At 45.3% G+C, this 26809-nt stretch overlaps 1 pseudogene; it reads left to right on the top strand.

Moving 5' to 3' along the window:
- Nucleotides 1-261: 261 nt before the first annotated feature.
- Nucleotides 262-26809, top strand: part of LOC111158596 — a 32546-nt pseudogene continuing 5998 nt past the window's right edge.

Below are 26809 nucleotides of genomic sequence, written 5' to 3'. Positions count from 1 at the left end.
TTCTTCTGGGGGTGGGGGCTGGGGCCAGGGTAGGAGTTAAGGTTATGGGGCAGGTGGGCCCGGAACCCGGCCTAGGGTTCGGCCGAAGGCACCGGAGCCGGAAGGTCCACACCGCTGGCTATGGCCACCGTCGCAGAGGACTGACTCGAGGGCAAAGGCCATGGCGAGGGCCAGGCCTGGGGTTGTGTTTAGGGGTGCTGACTGTGTGCGTTAGGGGCCGATGGCCAGGGCGCAGTGACCTGCGGGATCTGTGGAACGGGCATGTGGCGGCGGATCCTGGAGGCACAGGTGCTGCGCGGAAGGCATGGGGGTGGGGGGGAGACCCAGCGGCTGGCTTGGAGGGGCTGGGCCAGTGAGGTGGGAGTGTGGAAACTGAGGGCAAAGGGGCTGCTGGCCTGAGGCCTGGGGGTGGTGGGATTGGGCTTGGAGGGCTGGGAAGGTGAGGGGACGGCCAGAGCGGGCGGGCGGGCGGAGGGATAGGTGGGTGGTGGTGGAGGGTCCAGGGCGGAGGGGTGCGTATGGAGCACCCTGGGCAGAGGGACGCAGGGACCAGGGGCCATGAAGGTGGTGGTAACACGGCTTGGGTGGGTGGGTGGGCGGGCAGGCGCGGCCCCTCTGCGCTCCTGGAGCCCCGTGGCCAGAGTCAGAGTGGGCAAGGGGGCAAGCCAGTGCCTGACAAGGAAGCCCCCCATCCCAGCACGTGGCCTGCCACAGGGGCTGCTGTCACTGTGCCGAGGTGAGGGGACCCAGCGGACGAAGTTCTCCGTCGTGGCTGCCACACAAACACCAGGTGAACACGTGTGGGAGGTTTGTCTAACTCCTGCGCGTTCCGGGGGTTTTGTTCTCAGGTTTCATATTCCTGAACCACCGTGGGGCGCCGACAGAGCAGGCCCCGCACATACCTTCCCTGCCCAGGGCGCGGCCTTCTTGTTTCCACTTACGCTGTAAACAAGTGTTACTTTGAGATCCACGACTGCCCCATGTTTACAGTTTTTTGCTTTTATTATTTTTAAAAGATTTTCTTTGTTTATTTGAAAGAGGGAGAATGAGAGAGAGAGAGCATGAGAGGAAGGAAGGTCAGAGGGAGAAGCAGACCCTCTTCCCAGTAGGAACCTGAGGTGGGACTCTATCCTGGCACTCCACCTGAGCCGAAGGCAGTCGTCCAACCAGCTGAGCCACCCAGGCACCCCAACAATTTTGTGCTTTTTGTTGGTGACTTTGCTGCCTTAAAATAGCCCTAATGCTGAAGTGTGAAGCACAAGAAGGGTGCAAGGTACGCTGGGGAGAAAATATGCATGTTACGTAAGCTTCCCACAGGCCCGAGTTCTAATGCTGTGGGGAGAGAGCTCAGGGTTAAGCAGTCATGCGCATTGAATAAGGGGTCTTTAAGCAGAAGACACAGGAGACAAGCTTATATATTGATGTGTCTTAACCAAGGGCATGCGGAAACCTAACCCCTTAGATCCCTGAGGAGCGAGGGTTCGCTGTTCCCTAGCTCATTGCTCATGCTGACTTCATAGAACACAACTACTGGGAACTAATGGGGATCCGCTGTGTTTTGTTCCGGATGAGGCTTCTCAACTTGGGTGTTTTGAGATCCATCTGTCTAGAAAATTTAAAATACAGATTCCAGTCCCCCACCCTTTCCGGGTTCTGGTTCTAAGGTCTGGGGCTCAGTGTGGAGACTCTTCAGGCATATAGTACGAAGCATAGGGGTTTCAGGATCTAGGGATGTGGGGATGGGTGGGGAGACTCTTCACACATACTGAACTTTTGGGGTGTAGGAGTTTAGGATCTACACTGAGAATCCACTGGTTAAGGCCATGACCCTGGCTGGTGAGAGAGCTTATTATGTCCCAGTCTCAGAAGTAGCTGTTGGCCAAGGGATGTGGTGAGAAAGGGCGAGGCAGGAAAGGATCATCTGAGTTTTATGCCCTGCTAAGGCTTCAGTCTTCGCTCCTGTAAAACCAGGATAACTGATAACACCTACTTCACAGGATTTGTTTGTAAATGTAATGAAATAATGTACTTTGAGCTTTTAAGTGTTACTGTTTTTATTTCATTTGTAGAAGAAGAGAGAAGAAGCCAGGCTGGGAGTGGAATTGAGTGCCCAGGTCTTGGATGTTCCTGCTGGAGTTTGTCCTGGGTCTTCAAGGTGCCCGTCTCCTTTCAGGGTGGGGAGGACCCTGGGTGGGGAGGACCACACTGCAGAGCAAACAGCGGAGGATGTTTTCCTCCAGAAGTTCATGCTGGGCACTTTCCCAGGGTGAGTGGCTCACCCATTGGTCCTGAAGCGCCGGGCTAACCAGTTGCAGATCTGTGCCCTGGTCCTGGGCAGCTGGCCTGCACACAAGTTCTACTTCCTGGTGGGCTGCAGTGAGACTCTGCTGTCCCACTTTTACAAATGTCCCATCCGTCTGCACCTCCAGACTGTGCCTTCCAAGGTGGTGTATAAGTACATCGAAGACAGTCACCTTGTCTGCATCAGGCTCTAGCCTGTGAAGGACAGAGGCGTGTGGGAGAGGAGTGAAACAGAGATGGGGAAATGCATCCCCTCACTGTCTCGAGGATTCCTTTCCGAAGCTGCTGTTGAATAAATGGACCTTCCGTCTTGTCTTGCCTCTTGGTTTGTCTTTCTTCCTTAGAGAAGAGCGCTAGAGCTGGGTTCCTTCGAGGATGCTCCAGGGCTCCCCCAAAGGCTGCCAGTTGTTTGAGGCTTGGGTAATAGCTACGGTGCAGTGAGTGTCTTGTCACTTTACCAGGAACTTTTCCTGGAGCTCTTTGTTTTCTCTCAAAGTGGAAAAATCCATTTTTGGTAATTATAAAGTAATAAATGTTAATTTTTAAAAATTTTAAACAGTATGGACATTCATCAAGTGAACCATGAAAGTTTCTTGTAATTCTTCCACAGAGAGAACTACTGTGGACAGTTTATAGCCAGATGCACTTTTTCCCTCCAGAAATATCTTTATGGACACTCATCGCTTTTAAACAAGCTTCAGTGAAGCACCTGCCCTGTGCCGCACGTTCTTCTGAGTGCTTGGAGTCCGTCCATGTACAAAACATTCTGTTCCGAGATCCCTGCCTTCATGACACTTGTGTCCCCATGGAGGTGGACAGGGAGGGTCAGGCAGCACTGAGGGCTCCAGGCAGGTGAGGGAGGTAGATCCACAGCTCGGCGGGAGAGCATTTCAGGAGGTGGCGTTTGCAAAAGCTGAACATGGTGCAGTGGAGCGGGGATTGCTGACCAAATTCACTGTGACACTGACCTTGACCCTCACCCTGACGATGACCCTGTTACACTTAACCCTGAACCTCAACCTCACACACCCTAATCCCAACCCTGACCTTGACTTACTATTCTGACTCTGATTCTACCCTAAGCTTTACTCTCACTCTAACAGACATGCTTTCCCTAATCCTACCCACAACTTGGCCTTCACTCAACCTCACTTTTACCTGAGGGTCTCACTCAGACCCTCCCCTGATCATGTCTGATTCTGACACTTGATGTTGACTATGTCCCTCACATAACCCTGATCTTCAGTCAGAACTTCACTCTGAAAATACCCTGATGGTATCTGACCCTTATCACGACCTTGACTGTGACCTTATCCTAATTCTAACACTGACCATAATCCTTCTCCAGACTCTGATCATGACCTTGACCATAAACCTGACCGTCATTTAAATGTGACCATAGCCCTAATCTTCCCTTATTGATAAACTGGACTGTGACCTTGACCCTGAAACCCAACCATCACCCAGACTCTGTCCCTCCCACAGATCTGAGCCTACTCAACCCTGGTCTTGACCCTGATTCTAACACTCAACAACCTTGGATTGATCGGACTGATTGTCAGTCAGGCCCTGAGACACCCTCACACCCCGCTGACAACACTCAACCTTAACCTCACACTGCCCCTGACCTTGACCCAACCTTCACTTTGGCAAGGACCCAGACCTGGACTTCATGTGAATTTGACCCTCACCCTCTTCCTGATTTGTACCCTAACACTAACCTTGACCCTTCCACCACAGTGATCTGATTGAAACTCAGCTGGACTTGATCCTGTTCCTGAACCTCATGACACGGATCCACCCACATATTGATCATGAAACTTCACTTAACCCTGACCTCGACCCTGAGCCTTACTTGAATCCCTGATACAGGTGCTTATCCTGTCCCAGACTGTGACCCTCTTGCACAGCCTTGCCTCCTAGATCTTGACCCTGACCCATTTTTTAAATTGAAATATATTTGACATATAACATTGTGTACATGTTGATACATTTATGTATCTTAATATGTGATATATCAATATGACTGTAGCAAATAGCACCTTTATCATATTATATGATTATTCTGTCTTTTTAGTCCTTAGTAAGTTCTAGGTTCCAAAAAGTTTATTGATTATAATACAGTATTGTTTTCTGTGCTTACTATTCATTATAAATTTGTACCCTTAGGTGACATCTGCCCTGTTCCCTCCACTCCCCAACCCCTAGTAATCACCATTTTGCTCTCTGTTTTTGGGAGTTTTGCTTTTGCAGGTTACATCTGTAAGTGATGTCATACGGAATTTGTCTTTCTCTGTCTGATTTATTTCACTTAGCATAACTTCCACAAGGTCTATCATGTTGTTGGAAGTGGCAGGAGTCTTTTCTCATGACTGTATCATATTCCATTGTATTTATATACCACATCTTCTTTATCCATTCATCTGTTGATTGGCACTTACTGGCTATTGTGAATGACGCTGCAGTAAATACCAGAGTGCATATCTCTCTTCAAATCCTGTTTTTATTTCCTTTGTGTATAAATCCAGAAGTGGAATTGCACTGGATCATTGGTGGGTCTATTTTTAATTTTTTGAGAAGCCTTCATATTGTTTCCCATCGCGGTTGAATCAGTGTACACGCACATCAACAGTGTGGAAGAGTTCCCTTTTCTCCAGACCCTTGCCAGCAATTTTTATCTCTTGTCTTCTTGATGATAGGCCTTCTGACAGGTGTGATGTCATATCTCATTGTGGTTTTGATTCGCATTTCTTTGGCGGTCAGTGGCGCGGAGCATCTTTTCATGTGTCTGCTGGCCGTTGCAATGTGTTCTTTGGAGAAAGGTCTAGTTCTATCCGTTTTTTCAGTCAGATTGTTTTTGATTTTGAGTTCTATGAGTTCTTTATATGTTTTCAGTATAAACTCCTTATCCAATGTATGGCTTGCAAAATTTTCTTCCATTCTGTCGAGCGCTTTTTCATTTTGTTAACGGTTCCCTTTGCTGTGCAGAAGGCGCTACGTTTCGTGGAGCCATATTTGTTCATTTCCACGTTGGTCTTTGGTGCAGCTGGTGTCATATTCAAGGTTAAGGAGCTTCTTCCTGACATTTACTTCTAGGAGTTTTATTGTTCCAGGTCCTTCTGTTTCAGTCTTTAATGTACTTGAGTGAATTTTTGTGACTGGTGTAAGATGGGGGTCTAATTTCACTGCATGTACTCATCCAGTTTTCCCCACTCACTGGTTGAAAAGACTGTCCTTTCCCCATTGTGTGTTTGGCTTCCTTGTTGAATATTTTTTTGACTGTATAAGCAGGTGTTCTCACTTCTCTGAGAGAAGTGAGAACTTCTATCTTGTTCCACTGGTCTGTGTGTCTGTTTTTTCTGTCCATGTAGTAGTATACTGTTTTTATTACTGAAGCTTTGTAGTACCGTTTGAAGCGAGGAAGTATGATATCTGGCTTTGTTCTTTTTTTCCTTAAGAAGGACATTTCAACAATATAAAATCTTCTGATCCATGAACACAAGGGGATATCTTTCCATTTGTTTATTTTTCCATTTCTTTGATTTCTTTCAGCAAAGTCTCGTAGTTCATTGTACAGGACTTTCGCATTCTCGGTTAAATTTATTCCTAGTATTTTATTGTTTTTTTTTTTAAGATTTTATTTATTTATTTGACAGAGAGAGATCACAAGTAGGCAGAGAGACAGGCTGAGGGAGAGAGGGAAGCAGGCTCCCCGCTGAGGAGAGAGCCCGATGCGGGGCTCTATCCCAGGACCCTGAGATCATGACCCAAGCGGAAGGCAGAGGCTTTACCCACTGAGCCACCCAGGTGACCCTATTTTATTGTTTTTGATGCTATTGTGAATGGGATAGTTTTCTTTATTTCTTTTTCAGATGTTTATTCTTACTGTATAGGAATGTTAATGATTTCTGTAAGTTGATTCTGTATCCTGCAACTTGACTGAAATCTAACAGCCTTTCAGATTTTCTATATACTGAATCATATTATTTGCAAATAGTGACAGATTCACTTCTTCCTCCCTGATTTGGATGCCTGTTTCTTTGTTCTGCCTAATTGCTTTAGCCAGGACTTCTCATACCGAACTGAGTAAGAGTGGTGTGTGTGAGCACTTCCTGCTCTTTGAGGAAAGGCTTTCAGTGTTTCACCAGTGAGTATATACTGTCAGTTGTGAGCTCAGAACGTAGGCCTCTTAATATATTGAGGTGTGTTCCTTCCATACCTGATCTGCTGAGGGTTTTTATGAAATGATGTATTTTGTCAAATGCTTTTTCTGCATCTATTCAGATGGTCATGTGATTTTTCCCCCTTTCATTTTATTAATGTGATGTATCACATTTATTGATTTGTGCATGTTTAATGATCCTTGCATTCCAGGGATAAAGTTTACTGCTCATGACACATACTCCTTCTTTTAAAAAATTTTTATTTATTTATTTGTCAGATAGAACACAAGCAGGGGGAGTGGCAGGCAGAGGGAGAAGCAAGCTCCCCACTGAGCAAGGAACCTGACGTGGGACTTGATCCCCAAACCCTGGGATCATGACCTGAGCCGAAGGCACTTATCCGACTGAGCCACCCAGGTGTCCTGATGTGTAATCCTTTTTATGTGTTCTTGAATCCAGTTTTGCAACTGGATTCATCAGGGATACTGGTCTGTAGGTTTCTTTTCTTGTGGTGTCCTTCTCTGGCTTTTGTATCAGGGCAATGGCAGCCTCATAAGATGATTCTTGGAAGTAGTCCCTCCTCCTCAGTTTTTTGGAAGAGTTTGAGAAGAGTTGGTGTTAATTCTTCTTTGACCGTCTGGTAGAATCTCCAGTGAAGCTTTCTGGTCCTGGGGAGGTTCTGTGTTGGGAGGGTTTTGGTTCCCGATTCAATCTCTTTAGTCTCAATTGGTCTGTTCAGATTTCTGATTTCTTCCTGATTCAGTCTGGTAGGCTTCTTGTTTCTAGGAATGGATCTGTTTCTTCTAACTTACCTGAGGCTTTGGCATGTAATTTTTAGTCTCACAATCCTGTTTTTCTGCAATCTCAGTTGTAACGTCTCCTTTTTCTTTTCTTTTTTTTTTCTTTTAAAGATTTTATTTATTTATTTGAGGGAGAGAGTGAGTACAAGCAGGGCGAGTAACAAAAGGAGAGGGAGAGGGACAAGCAAACTCCATGCTGAGCAGGGAGCCTGACGTGGGGCTCTATCCCAGGGATGGGAGATCCCGACCTGAGCTGAAGGCAGATGCTTAACTGTCTGAGCCACCCAGGTGCCCCTAATGTCTCCTTTTTCACTCTTTATTTATTTGAGACTTTTTATTTTACTTTTTTAGTCTAGCTAAAGATTTGTTGATTTTGTTAATCTTATTCGTAGAACCAGTTCTCAGTTTCATCAGTCCTTCTTATGTAATTTATTTCTGCTCTGAGCTTTATTGTTTCCTTCTTTCTGCTAACTTTGGGTTTAATTTGTTGTTGTTTTCTAGTTCCTTGAGGTGTAAAGATAGGTTGCTTATTTGAGGTCTTTCCAGTTTCTTAATACATGCACTTATCTCTTTAAACTTTCAGAGCTGCTTTTGCTGCCTTCTGTAAGTTTTGATATGTTGTCTTTCCAGTTTCGTTTCTTTTGAGATAATTTTTTATTTTCTTTTGATTTCTTCACTGATTGTTCAGAAGTGTTTTGTTTAGTTTCCACATATTAGTGGACCTTCCAGCTTTTCTTTTACTGATTTCTAGTTCCATATCATTGTGGTCAGAAAAGATAGTTGGTATGATTTTGTCTTGTTAAATGAGCTAAGATTTGTTGTGGGTCCTACCTGTGGTCCTTTCTGGACAAAGTCGCACGGGTACTTGAGGAGAATGTGTATTCTGCTGCTGTTGTTGTTTCTTGGTTTTTTTTTTTTTTTTTTTTAAAGATTTTATTTATTTATTTGACAGAGATCACAAGTAGGCAGAGAGGAAGGCAGAGAGAGAGGGGGAAACAGGCTCCCCGATGAGCAGAGAGCCTGATGCGGGGCTTGATCGCAGGACCCTGAGATCATGATCTGAACTGAAAGCAGAGACTTTAATCCCCTGAGTCACCCAGGCGCCCCTGTTTTAATCCATGGAGCCATTCTGCCTATTGATTTGGTGAATTCAATTTGTTAATATTTAGAGTGATTATTGATACTGTAAGAATGAGTACTGCCACGTTATGTCTTGCCTTGTGATTGTTTTGTAGCTCCTTTGTTATTTTCCCGGTTTCTGTCTACCTTGGTGAAGTGCTGGTTTTCTACAGTGCATTTGGTCTCCCTCTTTCCTTGTTTTGTGACTCTAAAGTTTTGCTTTATTGTTACCATGGGACTATAAACAACATCTGTTAGATAAGATAGTCCTTTTTATGCTGGTAGCACCTTATTTTCATTCCCTGTAAAGTTTCCACACTTTTACTCTTTTCCTGTAGTTTTGATGTTAAAATGTACCTCTTTTTATGCTGTAAATTCACCGAAAAGTGATAGTGACTTTGGTTATTTTTCATGCTCTTTTCCTTCAGCCTCCGAACTATCATTAAGTGGTTAACACACCCTTCCAATACAGAGTTTCCATTTGTAATTGTGTTAATGTTTTATCTTTGCTAGTGTTTTACGTACTTTCATTTGTGTTTATGTCATGAATTAGTGCCTTTTCATTTCAGCTGAAGAACCTCTTTGAGCATTTCCTTCAAGGCTGGTCTGGTGGTGGTGAGCTCCCTCAGCTTCGCTGTGTCTGGCAAAGCCTCTCTTCCTCCTTTCAATCTGAAGGGTAGCTTTGCTTGGTGACTTTCTCGGTCGGCAGTTTTTTTTTTTTTTTTTAAAGATTTTATTTATTTATTTGACAGAGATCACAAGTAGGCAGAGAGGCAGGCAGAGAAAGAGGGAGAAGCAGGCTCCCTGCTGAGCAGAGAGCCCCATGTGGGGCTCGATCCCAGGACCCTGGGATCATGACCTGAGCCGAAGGCAGAGGCTTAATCCACTGAGCCACCCAGGCGCCCCAACGGCCGGCAGTTTTTATCATTTAACACCGAATGGTCTTTCTACTTTCTCTTGGCCTATGGAATTCCTTCTGAGAAATCTGCTGGTAGCCAAACAGGGGCTCCATTGTAGCTTACCCTCTTTTGTTCCTTGAAGGCCTTTAAGATGCTTTCTTTATGATTGACTGTAGACAGTGTCATTACAATGTCAAATATGATGAATGACCTTCCTTGAAGAAGGTCTTTCTGCTTTGGGGGTGCCCACACCCCCAGGAGGGGTATCCTGCAGTGAGGGGACTCCCAGACACCCACAGGCATGTCTCTTGCAGAAATCTTGAAGCAGATAGCAGGGAACATGTTCCTCCAATGTCTTTGGTTGTTCTTGTCTGCCTCTTTCCCTTTTCTCCAACTCCCCTGGTCATGGACTCACTCAGTCGCCACTTTGGCTTTCCACCTGCTCTGAAGGGCAGGCTCTTGCCAGCAGTGTCCTGGGGAGGGACCGACTCGGATTCCTCCTTCTCCTCTGACTCCAAGCCCATCTCTACCCTGCTTCGGTGCTGGGCCTGGTTTCCCCTGTTGGCTGGGCTTCTGCAAACTCTCTGTCTTCAGTGAGTGTCACCCAGTTGTGCTTCCCCCAGTCCTGGCAAGTCAGGCTGGGGCAGGCTCATCATCTTCCTTGGATCTGCAGCCCCCTTCATGGTCCTGTCCATCTTCTTTCTGATGCACAGGTGCATAGAAATCTGGGTGCCCTGGTGTGATGATCAGAGGCACTTTTGTTTGATTATGAACGTCGAAGTAGTTATAAATAAAAGGGGAGAGGAAGAAAGGAAAGACTCTTGCAGCCACCATGCTGATGTCATACTTGACCCTGATCCTGACCCTACACTCACCTTATCCTTGGTCCTGAACATGACCCTCGCCTTGGAAATGACCTGACTCTGACCACCCTGTTCCTGGCCTTGCAGTGTACTGTTAACCTGATTCTGAATCTGGCATTCACCATGGTGCTGACCCAGAATTGACTCTTACCTTCACTCTGACTCTGATGTTGACTTTGACCAGAAACTTGCTCTCACCTGGAACCTGAACTGGACACAACTCTCCCAGTAATCTGATGCTACTGTTCAAACTGAGTCATAACTTGACACCCACTCTGACCATTTCCCTAAAACTGACCCTGACATTAACCCTGAAGCACTGACCCTGCTCACCCTGATGCTTACTTTCTCACTAACCTTGACCTTCAGGTGACCTTTACCCTTACCCTACCCTCACCCTGCACCTAACCTCAACAGGATTCTGACCCTAATAGCCCTCACCTCCATGCTGAATTCATCCCTGCATTTGACCCTCACCTTCACTCGTGCATGGGTCAGTGTAGTGGCTTAAAGTAATTCAGGTGTATTCACCATAGTTTCATAGGCCTTAAGACAAAACTGGGTCTTGCTGAGTTAAAAGCAAGGTTTAAGCAGAGCCACATTCCTTTCTAGAAGCTTTGGAGATGCAGGAAAGGATTGTGAGCCGTGGAATGTAGGAGTCATCCTCCAGGAGGTGGAAAAGGCCTGGGAAGGGATTCTCCCCTGGAGCCTGCAGAAGGCTCCCCTGGAGCCACAACCCTGCCCCCCACCTCCACCCCCTGCACTAGACCCTGAGCTGCACAGTTGTGAGATAGTAAATTGCTGTTGTTTAGGCCACTGAGTTTATAGAAATTTGTTTGAGTTTCAGTAGAAAACTAATATGGTACTCAGTCTCTAGGTTAGGGTTAGGGGTTAGCTTGGGTTAATTTATTTGCCTTTTAATAAAATATGTCAATGCTGGGGCACCTGGGTGGCTCAGTGTGTTACAATGTGTCAATGCTTAAATAAGACATTTTTCTTAGACCATTTTACAGTGAAGAAAGGTAATCATGTATTCCTAAAAGAAGAACCAAAGGTCCCAAAGCAATACCCAAGTGAAAACATCCTAACATTTGTGTTTTATCTTTAAAGTTAATAAGAACTGTATTTGCTCTGTTGCTCTCCTCACAGATGGATTTGCTCCCCCTTTCATTCTGGTCTTGGCTTGAATGCCACCTTTGCAGAGGGTGTTCCTAGTGGGCCTCTCTGAATATCATGGCCCCCTTAGTCCACACTGTTCTCTTATTAGCCAGCACTCCTTCCTATTGTTGATGCATTTATTATATCCTCTGCTGTTTGCAAGCTCCCAGGTAGGACTAGAGCAGTACATTTGCACTAAGTAGAGACTCCATAAATATTTATTAATGAACAAGTATGACTTTCTTTTTAATAAAAAATATGCATGCTTTGTCAGTGAATTTTTTTTTACCGTTTCAGAATATATTTGGAGAAAACTATTGCTCCATGAATAGACCTCTGTCAAGGCTGTGGCTTCATTATGTCCTGTGTCATGCTTCCCTGAGCTAGCCGGTGCACTCATGACCCATGTATGAAGCTCCGCTTCAAACCTTACGGTGAGTTCTGTGAAGGTGCTGGGGGGCATTTGGGGAGCTTGTCCTGCTGGACACCACTGTGTCATCTGGGGCCAGATGTAACATGAGCACCCATCTTTTCCTGGCTTTTTGCATCTTCCTCTACCCTCTGTCATCATGTGCGCTCCCAGACAAATCTTTTCAGACAAACTCTGAGATGACCTATGGCTTGGGACTCCACCGACATCACAAAGTCTCATTATAACCAGTGTCAGAAGTTTCTGTGGCACTGACATGACCTTTGTTCCCAGAATAGGCCCCGTAAACAGTCCCATGAGACTCTGGGACTGCAGGGAAGATACGTGGGTGATGACAGCTCTAGCTAAAGCTGCTGTGGGGGAACCTGCTGGAGGCCACCTCCCATCTCAGTCTGGCTCTTCCGCTGATTTCCAACATGACTTAGGAGAGTCACTTCCTCAGAGTTTCAGGCTCACCATTTCTAAAATGAGGAAATGTTTTTAGGTTAATGGACTCATTCAAGACGATGGGATGAACTAGGAAGTTCTGGGCAGTCTCCAAGGTGGCTTCTATCTCAGGAGTTCCGACTCCCATCATCTCCGCTCCTATCGAGTTCCATCTTTGGACACAGTGGCTGTTCCATGGAAATTCCCCAGGGCAACACTGGACTAGCAAGGGTCTTCAGGGTGTGCCTGCATGCCCTTTGATATGGCTGAGGGGCCATGAGCAATTCTGAGCCCAAACCAAGGTTTTGGCTGTGCTGCCTTCTTGCATGAAAATAGCAGTGCCTGGATCAGGCCCACTGCAGAAGCTGAGCCAGCAGCTTAGTGAGGACCTTGCCTGGGACACTAGCCCCATGACACTGTGCGGGCACAGCGATGTCAGGCAATGCAACCAGTGATTCTCCATCAGGGCAGATGATGCAGGGGATTGCTTCACAGCAAACGTGACAAATACATGTAAATGACAGAATAGCAAATAGTTAAACATACTCTATACTATGGCAGTCAGTGATGGGAAAAGTGAATGATGGGGTCAGAAAGGGGAATGGGAGTTCCAGGAAGCAGGCTGGAGTAGTCAGGGGGTAGGGGGTGTCTCATGGAGGAAGGGACCAGGAGACTAGTCAGGGGTTCCAACAGTGCAGTATCAGGGTACGGCGCTGGGCCTGACCCACAATCCCCAGGGGCATTTGGGACATTCTAGCTCCAGAGGATCTACAGAAATGAAAATTGGCCTAAGCAGAGCCTTCCTAGTCTGTCTCCTTGGTTCCTGGGTGTGGCTCTTTCTCTGCCTCTGAAGGCTGTTGATTTCTACTTTGTTTTCCTCTGAGATGCACTATTTTGTGTGGATTCAGGGCTGTGAGTGGACCCAGATTCTTCCTGAAAAGAAGGGAAATAGAAGTCTTCCTGTTTCCTAGGTAGACCTGAATAGATTCAACAGTAATAGCCTTTTCCCAGGCCCTTGGGCCTTCATGGGCTCACCAACTCTGAGATTTTAGAAAACATCTTCTATTTTTAACATGTTGAAAGAATTAGTTTGGTTTTTAAAAAGTTCAACAAAGTCACACTTTTTATAATCTATAAAATGATGTTTAAACGTTGAATGAACAAGGTTTGACAGGGTGAAGGAAGAAATGCCTCTGTTAGTGGGGTTTGGGGCACTGTTTACTCACTGTTGCCCCCGTGTGGCCACTCTCCAGATAGCACGTGGCCGAGTGTGAATTTCCCAGATTCAAGGGAGAAGACAGAATGTTGGACCCTGAATTCTTTAGCTCCTAAAAACCATCTTTTGTGAGCGATATTCTAAATTGAGTATATCTCTCTTTTTAAAAAGATTAATTTATTTATTTGATAGAAGACACAGCGAGAGAGGGAACACAAGCAGGGGGAGTGGGAGAGGGAGAAGCAGGCTCCCTGCTGAGCAGGGAGCCTGATGCGTGGCTCCATTCCAGGACCCTGGGACCATGACCTGAGCCAAAGGCAGAAGCTTAACGACTGAGCCACCCAGGTGCCCCTTGAGTATATCTTAACTAGATATTAGGGTTAGGGTCAGGGTCAAGTTGCATACATTAACTATGGACAGTTTTGTGTACGTCAATCTTACCTGCCTAAAGTATTTTTTAAAAAAATGCAATGGGAGAGGATATAGTACCAAAGCATTGAGCACATTCCCTGTCCCCGGAAATAGGCCACTAAACGTAAGTATTGTTTCATCTTAGCTGACGACCAGGAGCTGGTCCCATAGGTACTCAGCAGGTAGCGTCTGTGGCCAGCTGGCCATCTCCCCCTCGACACCCACACCCAGTTCAGCGCATCCTCTGCTCTGCTCAAGGGCAGCAAACAGACGGACCAGGTGCAGGTGGGACTCCCTCCTGTCAGGCATGGCTGGTTTTTGACAGGTAGAGAAGTGGGCCAGCTCACAGACACATGACCTGTTCTGTTGGTTCCTTGCTCTCTGCCTCCCCTTTCTGTCACCCTGGTCCTGAACATTTAGCTCCTGGGAGAACTTGGGTTTGCAGGTTTCTGTTGACATTTCCAAGTGTAGATCTGTGTTGCCTTTGTTCCCTGTCCTTGGGCCAGAGATGAAGGTGGGAAAAGTCATCATACTCTGAAAGCAGCAAAAAGAAATATCAAGTGTACTCTGGCCCTGGCACCTCAGGCTTGAAAACAATGGCCAACTACTACTTGATGTTCTACACAATCAGCCTTAGGGACGCACGGATGCATGTGACATGAAATCGTACTGAAGGAAATCTCGTTACTGAAATTCTGCCTTGCAGAAGTCAGTTTAGGGACAGTGCCCCTCTCCCGCCCTGTCATTTCCCATCTGGCCATTGCCTGATCACACTGACAAGTGTAGCCACACAGGACACAACTGTGACATCCTCCTGGAGCACTCCTGGTCCCCCTGTCCCCCAGTCTGGCCAACCTGTACACCCCCAGTGCTCCTGAGTATCCCCTGTCATGGCACTTGTCACACAAAGCTGTCATTTTCTGTCTCTTGGTCTGTCCTTTCTGCTTGGAGTAGATCTCTCTCACAGATGCCTGGCTGGATGACAGGCCAATGAATGGTTTCAGGATCTTTTGTCCTGGAACAGTAGGCATCCCTCAAAATCCTGATGGGTATGGGGAGTCTCTGTCCCTCTGTGTGTCCCCAGCCTTGGTGGAACATAGATTCCAGGACAAGGGATTTGGGAGTCCTCCCAGATGAAGTTTGTTGTATGAAGGTGGCTTCCTTCTGAGATCATCATGGAACCACGCTGGGTGGCCATTCCTGGCGGACAGAAAGCATGCTACGGTATTGTATTCTCCTTGTACACTGTGGCTACCAAAGAGGAAACACGTGCTCACACTCACACATTCACACTTACACCTCCATTTCTGAGCATCACTGCCATGGAAATGACAGTGAATTCCCATTGGGCTGCAGACCTGCAGAAGTGCCTTTCAAGGTATAAATAGAGGAGGATGGAGATGGAGTTCTGGCTAAAAGGATGGAAGTCCTTGCCTCTGGGGGTGAAGAAATTAGATTTGACATAGAAGGTGCTACGTTCTACTCAAAGAAGGGACATGACCCTAGGATCTTTGAGATCAGGCATCAGCACAGACTTTTCTATAAAGTCATCTGTAAAGATCTTCTGTCAGGTGTTGCAGTCCATGTGGTCTCTGACAGTGACTCCACTCTTGCATTGTGGCTTGATAGCGGCCACAGACCGTCCATAACTAATGTTCCAGCCACACTTAATTGACAGAATACAGGGGGAGGTCCCATTGGCCCATGGGTGGTAGTTTCCCGCACCCAGGATCTGCAACATGATGGATGATGGGGGAGAGGTCTCTTCTTTTCCAGTGGCAGAGTGGGAGTACACTGGGGTCTATCCTGCCTGACCCCAGCCCCTCCACTTGAAAGGGAAAAAAGAGGATAGTGAGATTGGCCAACAATTAAGGCCTCAGGAATTCCCCTGCCTTTCTCTGTAGGCCTGGAGCTTGCCACAAGATGTTTGTCTGTGGTTGAATTCCATGTGGGTATTGTTCGGGTGAGTATGTCCCTGTTGCCTGGTGGGTATATTTGGTGGGTCATATACCACACAGATGGTCATCTTGTTCAGGCCAAGACTATGAGCATAGTTAGTGTTCTCCTGAGTTAGCAGAGATCTAGCATGTGTGTGCTTCAGGATGTGTCTGATTCAGCTCTCAGCAATGTTATGGAGCACGTGGCTTCCTGGGCCCCCTGTGGCACTGACACGGGCCTGCCCTAGGCTACTTTTGTACTCGTGATGGAAAAGCCCCTGGCCTGGATGGTCCACCCCATCCTTGGCTCTGCAGGCTGAGACCCAAGGTGCCTCCCACCTCATTGGCTGGGACCAGGTCACCTGCCCATGGATGAGCTAATTGCTGGAACCAAGGAGTGGAGCCATGGAGATGGGCACACGTTGTTAGGACTTCTGTTGTAATGACTTTTCTAATGGCCGTGGTGGCAAGATCTTCTGGGATGCATGTGTTAATACAATGAATATTAATTTCTGATAGTAAGTAGGTCCAAGATGCTGGCTTAGCACCCAGTACCTCAGTCCCAGCACCTCGGTGCTACTGTACTTATCTGCAGGGACAATGGCTGAGAATGAGCAAAGTGGATGGAAACTGGTCTGGAGTGCACAAGGGAAGGGTGTGTGTGTGTGGGGGGGGGTTGGGGATAATAGGCCAAGCTGTACCTCCAATTTATCTAGGTTCAAGAAGGTGCAGGGAATCTGTGGTGTTTCACTGTCCATCATTTTGCAGATGAAGAATATGCTTTTGCATGGAGTTTGGCAAGACTCGTTCCAAGTATTCTCTAGCTGGTGTGGAAGTCAGGGAGAGTAGCGCCCTCCATCCGCTAGGATTGGCGTGAGAGGATGAGTATTCTCAAGAAGGTGTCTGGCTTTCGCAGGGCTCACTGTGAGCCTGCACACAGGACTGATGAGGACAGTTCACAGTTTTGCTCTGAGGATGGAGTCTTGGAAGAATGCAGTGCCCCATGTGATCCCAGGAAGGGGACAGACCTGGTGTCCACTGTAGAGTTACTTCGTGGGAGTGGTCGTGATCTGCAGCCTCTGCCTCATGAGATGTCTGTCCTTTATTGAGTTCTGGGTGTACTTTTTGTGACTTTTTCCTAATGGGTGGGATTTCCAAAGAGTGGGATTTTTTTGGCTTCACTGTAATTGCTGGTCCACTGGGAGTGAGCAAGTCCTGTTCTGCTGCTGAGAAGTGTGTCCCTAGCAGTTGGAGTGTGTACTACAAGCCTAGAGGTCAGTGGTGAGGTGGTTACAGTGGTCAGCAGGCTATTGTTAGTGATGATTTTTATGGGTGAATTCCGTAAGATGAGATGTTATATCTTATGGTTAGAGATCCTCATTAAGTGCCCATAAAGGGAGCTTTTTCTGAGTTTCATATTTGATATCTTTTTATTACTACTAATAGCCCTCCTTGTACTTGGTATTCCAATGAGCAATGCATTACAACATTGCCTGCATTTTACCCTTGTGTTGATGAGGATTTGAGAAAGGAACATGTCAGTGCTTCCACAAATCGTACACTGGAACAACCAAATAATAAAATTTTATTTTTGGCACAAAATAGGAAATACCCTGCTCTGATTCCTAGTTTAAAGCAGGGGAGGGCGCCCTCTTTCAGTACTGGTAATGAGGACCATAGGCCTTCCTAGGGAACATTATCAGATTCTGTTGGAAACTTGGTCTTTGTTATTGTGGAAGATTCAGGAGTCAACCAATTATTTATCTCTTGTTTCATTTTCCATGAACATTTCCCCAATATTGGGTTTCACACCGCTACCATCGTGAAATCATCCTGACTTTGGCAGCAGCTCGCCCTTCTCTGCCAAGGGTATGTTTGAGCCAAGACGAAAGTGAATCCTGGGTGATGGGGAGACCCTAGGATCAGAATGCTGTCAGTAGGGACTTACTGTGATCTTAAATTCTAAACCAGCTCCTGACACCCAGACGAAATACATTTCAGATTTAGAAACTTCCAATAGAAATTTTGTGTCCATGATGACAACTGAAGAAAATGTGTCATCCCTAAACCTAACTTTAACCCCTAACTTGACCTTAAAGCCCAACCTGGAACCCTGAATCCCAGACTTGAAATTGAACCCAAAACCTGGACTCTGAACCTGAGCCCTGGATCTAAGCCTTGAACCACCAACCCAAACCATAAACCAGAACTCTGAGTCATTAACCCTGAACGCAAATCCCAGCATGAACCGAAACCCCAAATTTGACCTTGAACTTTGTCCCAGAAGCCCTGTGTCTTAAGCCCTAAATCATAAAGTCCTAATCTCTAACTGTTCCCTTGCCCTTCACTCTAAATCCTCACCCTGGTTCTACACTGAAAGTCTGATCTAGAACTCTGACTGAAGCGACCCTGAACCTAAATGCAAACCCTTCACCGCACTTTGTTTATGAATTCACCACTGATGGATGTTTGCAGTTTCTACCTTTTAATTCTTGTGAACACTGTTTGGGTTGAGGGCTAGGGTTAGGGTCTTGGATTAGGTCAGGGCCAGGCTTGAGAGCAAGTCGAGGTCAGTGTGTGGGTATGCATCAGAGCCAGGGTCATGTTCAGTGCCACCATTTGGTTCAGGGACTATTGTCATTCCATATTGTTTCTAATTCATTGTTCCTTAGCTATTTTTGGAGACGTTGGGGGATATTGGGCTCCATGCAGTTTCAATTTCCAGAATGAAAATTCTGAATGAATGAAAAGGGAGCTGGGTGCTCCCTTTGAAAGGTGAGCTCCCCTAGTCCTGCACTGGTTCCACCGCCTGCAGAAGGCACCAAACCCCAGCTCCTGCCCTGAGAGTGGCCTGTGCAGCTGCAGTTGGGACAGGAGCCTGGCCTCCTTAGGACACGCTGTGGAGATTTCTGGAGGACGTGGGGCTGCTTCCACGCTAACAGGGCAAGCTGGGGAGGACGTGGGTCTGCATCCACACTGACAGAACCTGCTGTGGAAGATGTGGGGACACGTCCACACTGACAGTCTCACCCCCTCAGGACCAGCTACTGGAGGAGAAGGTGAGGAGAAGCTGCCTGAGCAGGGACTGGTGAGGGTGTGTGTGTTCTCAGGACCTCACGGAGGAAGGGTGCACCGTGTAGACACTGGGCTTCTGTGGTATTGTGTGCAGTGACGTGGCCTCCCGCTGGGCTGTGTGCAGGGCTGTGGGGTCCCCTCTTTCTGGGCTTGGATGCACCCCGGGTCCCGTGTTTGTGTCTGTGCACTTGCAGACTGAGTTCCTGGGGCTCCTCAGATGGTCTGCAGTCAGGGAGCGGCTGCTCCCCTTGGGGCTCATGCTCCCCACCTCTCCCTACCCTGCAGGGTCCTTCCCACATCCACACCTGCTCCAGGGCTAGTCCAGAGTCTGGGAGTTAGGGAGCAACAGCGCAGACTCTGTAGATGGCTGTGGGGAGAGTAGGTATTTTCCTGGTGCCGGTTCTTCCCTGAGCACAGTGTCTCCCTGTCTCCGTTTGTCTCCCTCCATGTCTGTCATCAGTGTCGCAAGGCTGTCAGGAGACAGGTCTGTCACCTCCTGGGTTCAGGGGACTCCTAGGAGTCTTGTTCTTTTGGAGCAAGAAAATGAGATTGTTCTCCATAGTCTCTTTCTGATGGTTCCTTCTGAGCATGTAGAAATGCCATTGATTTGTGTATATTGAGTTTTTCCTTGCAAGTTTCTTGAGTTTATTAGTTCCAGTCACCTTAAACTCAAACTGCAATTTTGAACAGTATATTTGACCAGCAACATGGGTTTATTTGGGAAGAGCAGAGAATGGTGATCTGGGCTGAGCAAGCTACAGTCCCATCACAGGCATGTGCAAGAAAAAAAGGAGAGGACCGTTATTTCATGGAGAAGGAGGAAGAAGGTGGGAGGGGTGCTGGGAAGGGAAGTCTCCTGGAGAAAGGCAGGGGTTTGGGGTGACAGAGGATTCTCACTGGCTGAGCTGTGGGGATGGTGATTTCTTGTAGGAGATGAACCTCCAGCTTCCCCTGTGGGGCCTGGAACAGATGAGTCTCTCCTGTGGGGGATTGTAATGTGGGGTCTCTAATGCACACTGAGTGCCAGGCGCCCCCTTCCAGCCTCCCCTTCTGGCATCCCCAGTCCACTTTACTGAGGCTTCCTTTCCTGCTTTTGCACAGTTCTAACCAGGTTGTGGGGGAGCATTGTGGAAAATGGAACCCAAACCCCACTGCTTCTACTGCACCCGAGACATGGGGGCCCCTGGTTTAATCCTCCCATGAGTCTCTTGCTAACATATGACCTCCTCCAAGGGTGAGTGGCCTCTCCACGGTGGGTGACCTGGATCTGGGAGGGCTTGGTCTCCATCCCAAAGTCTGATGTCCTCTCTGCTTCTGTGATGTGGTGCTAATGTGGATGTTTGGAAGAGTCATTTACTCTGTGGTGATTTTAGATCTGCAGTAACTTGTCACATCTGCACAAATACACTTTGTCTCCACATGCAGACTCCCCAGCTGTCATTTCTTTACCACATTTGCCATGTCTCATGGGCTGCTTCAGTGCATTTTATCCCAAACAGGGACACTGTCCTGTGGAACCACCACGTAACCCCAAGTGAGGAGATCATGATGGTTCCCATGTTTGAACCCAGACCACAGGCCCACTTTAGCTGTCACCACCTGCCTGATGGTCTGAAATGTCTTCTCCATTTGATTTCAGTTTTCTTCTTCTGGAACTTCTTCCAGGACTTTCCCTTATTTGGGTAATCCTGATGGATTTAAGGAGCGCAGATGGCTCCAATCTGAGGGCTATTTCTGTATCGCTTATGCTGCCGGGGCTGTCTTCAGTGTCCGCCCATGTTGTGACATGCATTAGTCCTTCATTCACTTTTCCAAGGTGACTGAACATAAGAACGTTGACCCCTTAAAACACTCAGTTCCACAGTTCTCTGGCCTTAGCTGAGTTCCCACGGTTGTACATCATTCTCCAGAACTTTCTCATTCTCCACGAGGGAGTCTGCATGCATGAAACACCAACTCCCCATTGTCCTTTCCCCTCGGCCCCTGCAGCCACATCCAGCTGTGTGTCCCAGACACCTCAGTTAAGTGGGATCATACAGTATCTGTCCTTCCATGGCTGGCTGATTTCACTCAGCATAATGACTTCCGGGTTCAACCCATGTTGTAGCCTGTGTCATAACCCCCTTCTTTTTTTTTTTTTCCTTCAAAAATTTTTTTAATTTTATTTTTTTAATAAACATATAATATATTTTTATCCCCAGGGGTACAGGTCTGTGAATCGCCAGGTTTACACACTTCACAGCACTCACCATAGCACATACCCTTCCCAATGTCCATAACCCCACCCCCTCTCCCAACCCCCCTCCCCCCATCGACCCTCAGTTTGTTTTGTGAGATTAAGAGTCACTTATGGTTTGTCTCCCTCCCAAACCCATCTTGTTTCATTTACTCTTCTCCTACCCCCTTAACCCCCCCATGTTGCATCTCCTCTCCCTCATATCAGGGAGATCATATGATAGTTGTCTTTCTCCGATTGACTTATTTCGCTAAGCATGATACCCTCTAGTTCCATCCATGTCATCGCAAATGGCAAGATTTCATTTCTTTTGATGGCTGTATAGTATTCCATTGTGTATATATACCACATCTTCTTTATCCATTCGTCTGTTGATGGACATCTAGGTTCTTTCCATAGTTTGGCTATTGTAGACATTGCTGCTATAAACATTCGGGTGCACGTGCCCCTTCGGATCACTACGTTTGTATCTTTAGGGTAAATACCCAGCAGGGCAATTGCTGGGTCATAGGGTAGTTCTATTTTCAACATTTTGAGGAACCTCCATGCTGTTTTCCAGAGTGGTTGCACCAGCTTGCATTCCCACCAACAGTGTAGGAGGGTTCCCCTTTCTCCGCATCCTCGCCAGCATCTGTCATATCCCGACTTGTTAATTTTAGCCATTCTGACTGGTGTGAGGTGATATCTCATTGTGGTTTTGATTTGTATTTCCCTGATGCCAAGTGATATGGAGCACTTTTTCATGTGTCTGTTGGCCATCTGGATGTCTTCTTTGCAGAAATGTCTGTTCATGTCCTCTGCCCATTTCTTGATTGGATTATTTGTTCTTTGGGTGTTGAGTTTGCTAAGTTCTTTATAGATTTTGGACACTAGCCCTTTATCTGATATGTCATTTGCAAATATCTTCTCCCATTCTGTCAGTTGTCTTTTGGTTTTGTTAACTGTTTCCTTTGCTGTGCAAAAGCTTTTGATCTTGATAAAATCCCAATAGTTCATTTTTGCCCTTGCTTCCCTTGCCTTTGGTGATGTTCCTAGGAAGATGTTGCTGCTGCTGAGGTCGAAGAGGTTGCTGCCTGTGTTCTCCTCAAGGATTTTGATGGATTCCTTTCTCACATTGAGATCCTTCATCCATTTTGAGTCTATTTTCATGTGTGGTGTAAGGAAATGATCCAATTTCATTTTTCTGCATGTGGCTGTCCAATTTTCCCAACACCATTTATTGAAGAGGCTGTCTTTTTTCCATTGGACATTCTTTCCTGCTTTGTCGAAGATGAGTTGACCATAGAGTTGAGGGTCTATTTCTGGGCTCTCTATTCTGTTCCATTGATCTATGTGTCTGTTTTTGTGCCAGTACCATGCTGTCTTGATGATGACAGCTTTGTAATAGAGCTTGAAGTCCGGAATTGTGATGCCACCAACTTTGGCTTTCTTTTTCAATATTGCTTTGGCTATTCGAGGTCTTTTCTGGTTCCATATAAATTTTAGGATTATTTGTTCCATTTCTTTGAAAAAAATGGATGGTACTTTGATAGGAATTGCATTAAATGTGTAGATTGCTTTAGGTAGCATAGACATTTTCACAATATTTATTCTTCCAATCCAGGAGCATGGAACATTTTTCCATTTCTTTGTGTCTTCCTCAATTTCTTTCATGAGTACTTTATAGTTTTCTGTGTATAGATTCTTAGTCTCTTTGGTTAGGTTTATTCCTAGGTATCTTATAGTTTTGGGTGCAATTGTAAATGGGATTGACTCCTTAATTTCTCTTTCTTCTGTCTTGTTGTTGGTGTATAGAAATGCAACTGATTTCTGTGCATTGATTTTATATCCTGACACTTTACTGAATTCCTGTATAAGTTCTAGCAGTTTTGGAGTGGAGTCTTTTGGGTTTTCCACATATAGTATCATATCATCTGCAAAGAGTGATAATTTGACTTCTTCTTTGCCGATTTGGATGCCTTTAATTTCCTTTTGTTGTCTGATTGCTGAGGCTAGGACTTCTAGTACTATGTTGAATAGCAGTGGTGATAACGGACATCCCTGCCGTGTTCCTGACCTTAGAGGAAAAGCTTTCAGTTTTTCTCCATTGAGAATGATATTTGCGGTGGGTTTTTCATAGATGGCTTTGATAATATTGAGGAATGTGCTGTCTATCCCTCCACTTTGAAGAGTTTTGATCAGGAAGGGATGCTGTACTTTGTCAAATGCTTTTTCAGCATCTATGGAGAGTATCATATGGTTCTTGTTCTTTCTTTTATTAATGTGTTGTATCACATTGATTGATTTGCGGATGTTGAACCAACCTTGCAGCCCTGGAATAAATCCCACTTGGTCATGGTGAATAATCCTTTTAATGTACTGTTGAATCCTATTGGCTAGTATTTTGGCAAGAATTTTTGCATCTGTGTTCATCAAGGATATTGGTCTGTAGTTCTCTCTCTTTTTTTTTTTAAAGATTTATTTTATTTATTTATTTGACAGACAGAGATCACAAGTCGGCGAGAGGCAGGCAGAGAGAGAGGAGGAAGCAGGCTCCTCACAGAGGAGAGAACCCGATGTGGGGCTCGATCCCAGGACTCTGGGATCATGACCCGAGCTGAAGGCAGCAGCTTAATCCACTGAGCCACCCAGGTGCCCTGTAGTTCTCTTTTTTGATGGGATCCTTGTCTGGTTTTGGGATCAAGGTGATGCTGGCCTCATAAAATGAGTTTGGAAGTTTTCCTTCTATTTCTATTTTTTGGAACAGTTTCAGGAGAATAGGAATTAGTTCTTCTTTAAATGTTTGGTAGATGGGGCGCCTGGGTGGCTCAGTGGGTTAGGCCACTGCCTTCGGCTCGGGTCATGATCTCAGGGTCCTGGGATCGAGTCCCGCGTCGGGCTCTCTGCTCAGCGGGGAGCCTGCTTCCCTCTCTCTCTCTCTCTGCCTGCCTCTCTGTCTACTTGTGATCTCTGTCAAATAAATAAATAAAAAATCTTTAAAAAAAAAAATAAATGTTTGGTAGAATTCCCCCGGGAAGCCATCTGGCCCCGGGCTTTTGTTTGTTTGGAGATTTTTGATGACTGTTTCAATCTCCTTACTGGTTATGGGTCTGTTCAGGCTTTCTATTTCTTCCTGGTTCAGTTGTGGTAGTTTATATGTCTCTAGGAATGCATCCATTTCTTCCAGATTGTCAAATTTGTTGGCATAGAGTTGCTCATAGTATGTTCTTATAATTGTCTGTATTTCTTTGGTGTTCGTTGTGATCTCTCCTCTTTCATTCATGATTTTATTTATTTGGGTCCTTTCTCTTTTCTTTTTGATAAGTCTGGCCAGGGGTTTATCGATCTTATTAATTCTTTCAAAGAACCAGCTCCTAGTTTCGTTGATTTGTTCTATTGTTTTTTTGGTTTCTATTTCATTGATTTCTGCTCTGATCTTTATGATTTCTCTTCTCCTGCTGGGTTTAGGGTTTCTTTCTTGTTCTTTCTCCAGCTCCTTTAGGTGTAGGGTTAGGTTGTGTACCTGAGACCTTTCTTGTTTCTTGAGAAAGGCTTGTACCGCTATATATTTTCCTCTCAGGACTGCCTTTGTTGTGTCCCACAGGTTTTGAACCGTTGTGTTTTCATTATCATTTGTTTCCATGAATTTTTTCAACTCTTCTTTAATTTCCTGGCTGACCCATTCATTCTTTAGAAGGATGCTGTTTAGTCTCCATGTATTTGGGTTCTTTCCAAATTTCCTCTTGTGATTGAGTTCTAGCTTCAGAGCATTGTGGTCTGAAAATATGTAGGGAATGATCCCAATCTTTTGATACCGGTTGAGACCTGATTTAAGACCAAGAATGTGATCTATTCTGGAGAATGTTCCATGTGCACTAGAGAAGAATGTGTATTCTGTTGCTTTGGGATGGAATGTTCTGAATATATCTGTGATGTCCATCTGGTCCAGTGTGTCATTTAAGGCCTTTATTTCCTTGTTGATCTTTTGCTTAGATGATCTGTCCATTTCAGTGAGGGGAGTGTTAAAATCCCCTACTATTATTGTATTATTGTCGATGTATTTCTTTGATTTTGTTATTAATTGGTTTATATAGTTGGCTGCTCCCACGTTAGGGGCATAGATATTTAAAATTGTTAGATCTTCTTGTTGGACAGTTCCTTTGAGTATGATATAGTGTCCTTCCTCATCTCTTATTATAGTCTTTGGCTTAAAATCTAATTGATCTGATATAAGGATTGCCACTCCTGCTTTCTTCTAATGTCCATTAGCATGGTAAATTCTTTTCCACCCCCTCACTTTAAACCTGGAGGTGTCTTCGGGTTTAAGATGAGTTTCTTGTAGGCAACATATAGATGGGTTTTGTTTTTTTATCCATTCTGATACCCTGTGTCTTTTGATTGGGGCATTTAGCCCATTAACATTCAGGGTAAGTATTGAGAGATATGAATTTAGTGCCATTGTATTGCCTGTAAGGTGACTGTTATTGTATATTGTCTCTGTTTCTTTCTGATCTACTACTTTTAGGGTCTCTCTTTGCTTAGAGGACCCCTTTCAATATTTCCTGTAGAGCTGGTTTGGTATTTGCAAATTCTTTCAGTTTTTGTTTGTCCTGGAAGCTTTTAATCTCTCCTCCTATTTTCAATGATAGCCTAGCTGGATATAGTATTCTTGGTTGCATGTTTTTCTCATTTAGTGCTCTGAATATATCGTGCCAGCTCTTTCTGGCCTGCCAGGTCTCTGTGGATAAGTCTGCTGCCAATCTAATATTTTTACCATTGTACGTTACAGACTTCTTTTCCCGGGCTGCTTTCAGGATCTTTTCTTTGTCACTAAGACTTGTAAATTTTACTATTAGGTGACAGGGTGTGGACCTATTCTTATTGATTTTGAGGGGGGTTCTCTGAACCTCCTGGATTTTGATGCTTGTTCCCTTTGCCATATTGGGGAAATTCTCTCCAAGAATTCTCTCCAATATACCTTCTGCTCCCCTCTCTGTTTCCTCTTCTTCTGGAATCCCAATTATTCTAATGTTGTTTCGTCTTATGGTGTCACTTATCTCTCGAATTCTCCCCTTGTGGTCCAGTAGCTGTTGGTCCCTCTTTTGCTCAGCTTCTTTATTCTCTGTCATTTGGTCTTCTATATCGCTAATTCTTTCTTCTGCCTCATTTATCCTAGCAGTGAGAGCCTCCATTTTTTATTGCACCTCATTAATAGCTTTTTTGATTTCAACTTGGTTAGATTTTAGTTCTTTTATTTCTCCAGAAAGGGCTTTTATATCTCCCGAGAGGGTTGCTTTAATATCTTCCATGCCTTTTTCGAGCCCGGCTAGAACCTTGAGAATCGTCATTCTGAACTCTATATCTGACATATTACCAATGTCTGTATTGATTAGGTCCCTAGCCTTTGGTACTGCCTCTTGTTCTTTTTTTTGTGGTGAATTTTTCTGCCTTGTCATTTTGTCCAGATAAGAGTATATGAAGGAGCAAGTAAAATACTAAAAGTGTGGCAACAACCCCAGGAAAATATGCTTTAGCCAAATCAGAAGAGATCCCAAATCGTGAGGGGGGAGAAAGGGGATAAAAAGAGGTTCAGAAAGAAAAAAAAAAAAAAGAAAAAAGAAACAATTAAAAAAAGAAAACCGATAAAGAAAAAATATAAAAAGGAAAAAAATATGTATATATTAGATAAACTATTTAAAAAACGTTAAAAAAGAAAACGGTAAAAGTTAAAAAAATTTAGCAGAAGAAGAGAAAAAAAATTGAAAAAGAAAAAAAAATTAAATTAACTGCAAGGCT

This window comes from Enhydra lutris, unplaced genomic scaffold (genome assembly GCF_002288905.1).
Source record: "Enhydra lutris kenyoni isolate GAN:26980312 unplaced genomic scaffold, ASM228890v2 scaffoldscaffold61, whole genome shotgun sequence".
NCBI classification, from domain to species: Eukaryota; Metazoa; Chordata; class Mammalia; order Carnivora; family Mustelidae; genus Enhydra; species Enhydra lutris.
Note: the sequence above shows the minus strand (reverse complement) of the source record. Positions and strands in the feature narration are given on the sequence as shown.